This window comes from Manihot esculenta, chromosome 15, assembly GCF_001659605.2.
Source record: "Manihot esculenta cultivar AM560-2 chromosome 15, M.esculenta_v8, whole genome shotgun sequence".
NCBI lineage: Eukaryota > Viridiplantae > Streptophyta > Magnoliopsida > Malpighiales > Euphorbiaceae > Manihot > Manihot esculenta.
This window is the reverse complement of record NC_035175.2, coordinates 22,994,703-22,997,304: the sequence shown is the minus strand read 5'-3', so window position 1 is coordinate 22,997,304 and position 2,602 is coordinate 22,994,703.

Genomic DNA, 2,602 nt, shown 5'->3' with positions numbered 1-2,602 from the left:
TTGGTGTAAACATGCCAGAAGAGGGCATGGGTGAGTCACAGGGAGGCACTCAGGCCTCGGGGTTTGTTCCACCACCCCAGTACCCACCTTTTTCACCATACCCCAGGTATTCGATGGGAAGTACATCGGATTACCCCAGTTTTAATCCTTACCCTTCTCACATGCCATATCCACCTTTCTACCCACAGTATCCACAGTACCCTATGTACCCACCTCCATCCTTCCATCCAGGCACAGCAAACCCTATTCCAGGGGATGCCGCACCTCCACCACCAGCAGAAACCGTAGTGACAGAAACCCAAAGACCTCAACCTACCTCATCTGGAGGGAGCAAGGCCAAGATGACCGACTATATGAAGTTGGGTGCTCCCCAGTTTGATACAGGTGATGATCCGTTTGTGTACCTGGAGAAGGTCAAAACAATTACAGATGAGATAGGTGCTGATGACAGCAGAGCCATTCAGATGGCTGGTTTCACCCTGAAATGCAAAAAGGCCCGTGAGTGGTTCAAGGGCTATGTGAAACCGAGGGTGGACAGTCTTTCATGGGAGGATTTTGCGAATGAGTTCGCAGGATGGGCTTTCCCTGACAGTTCCAGGGAGCTGAAGATGATTGAGTTTGAACAGCTGAAGCAGACAGACGAGATGGGTGTCGATGAGTACACCGATAGATTCTTAGAGTTGTTACCGTTTGCTGGGCAACATCTGGACACAGATCCGAAGAAGTCAAGGAGGTATATCATGAGGCTCCATTCCAGGTATTCCTCCTTGGTTCAGTCAGCTGATAGAGAAAGTTTCCATGCCATTGTAGACATGGCCAGGAGAATGGAGGCTAGTGCAATCATCGAGGGGACTGTTAAACAGTCAGTGACACAGCCTTCAGGTTCTAAGACCCCAGGTGGGGGGAGGATAGACCCTTCATCCTTGAGTTCAGCTAGTAAGAAGTGGGGCAGTACCACTAAGAAACCAAAGAAGAATAAGTTCTGGAGCAAGATCAAGTCAGGTCTGGGACTAGGAAGTGGCTCAAGCTTTGGTGCTGATAATGCAGTGTGTGCAAGGTGTGGTAAGCTACACAGAGGGGTATGCCATTTTGGGACGACAGCCTGCTACAGGTGTGGGCAGGAGGGACACATGTCCATGGAGTGTCCTAGAGTAGTTCCTATGGCACGGCCCCAGCAGACTACTTCAGGTAGTGTGGCACAGCCAGCAGCTTCAGCCGCGACACAGGCCAGTGGCAGAGGCCGAGGGAGAGGGTCAGCCTCTTCTTCATCAGCTTACAGAGGGGAAGGTCCGTCAGCTCCAGCACGGATCTTCACTATGACACAGCAGGAGGCAAACGCATCCAACACCGTGGTGTCAGGTACTATCATCATTGGTTGTTCAGATGCTTATGCCTTAATGGACCCGGGTGCATCCCATTCTTTTGTTTCTCTGAGAGCGGTCGAGAGGTTGGGTTTGATGGTCTCTGGGTTAGAGTGTCCCCTATGGGTCAGTGGACCCAAGTGTGACCCGTCAGTGGCAGAGTCAGTCTGCCAGTACAGTCCAGTTTTCATAGAGGGAAGATGCCTATCCGCCGACCTTGTGGTTCTAGACTTGACAGATTTTGACGTCATTCTAGGGATGGATTGGCTATCTACCCATGGTGCTACCTTGGATTGCAGAGACAAGGTAGTTAAGTTTAGATGTCAGGATGGGTCAGAGGTTGTCTTTAGAGGAGACAGGGGGAGTACACCTAGAGGTTTGATATCAGCCCTACAGGCTCGTAGGCTGCTCAGGAGGGGTTGTCAGGGTTATCTAGCTCATGTGAGAGAGCTAGACAGAGATGTCAGAGGGCCCGCCTCAGTGCCTGTCGTTAGAGAGTTCTTAGATGTTTTCCCAGACGAGCTGCCAGGTTTACCGCCTCCTAGGGAAATAGAGTTCGAGATAGAATTGATGCCAGGAACCAGACCGATCTCTATCCCTCCCTACAGGATGGCGCCAGTAGAGCTGAAGGAGCTTAAAGAACAGTTGCAAGAGCTGGTAGACAAGGGTTTCATCCGACCGAGTACCTCACCTTGGGGTGCTCCAGTGTTGTTTGTGAAAAAGAAGGATGGATCCCTTAGACTTTGTATCGACTACAGACAGTTGAACAAAGTCACTACCAAGAACAAGTACCCGTTGCCTAGGATCGATGATCTATTCGACCAGCTATCAGGAGCAGGTTGTTTTTCCAAAATAGATCTGAGATCTGGGTATCATCAGCTGAGGATCAGAGATGAAGACGTGCCGAAGACAGCTTTCAGAACCAGATATGGGCACTATGAGTTCCTAGTGATGCCGTTCGGGTTAACAAACGCCCCTGCAGCATTCATGGATCTCATGAACAGAGTATTTAGCCAATACCTGGATCACTTCGTTATTGTCTTCATAGATGATATCTTAGTGTATTCCAGGAATGCAGAAGAGCATGCCCATCATCTGCGGCTGGTCTTGCAGACTTTGAGGGAACATGGCTTGTATGCCAAGTTCTCTAAATGTGAGTTCTGGCTGAGGAGCATTTCGTTCTTGGGGCATGTAGTGTCAGAGAATGGTATTGAGGTGGACCCCAAGAAGACAGAAACTGT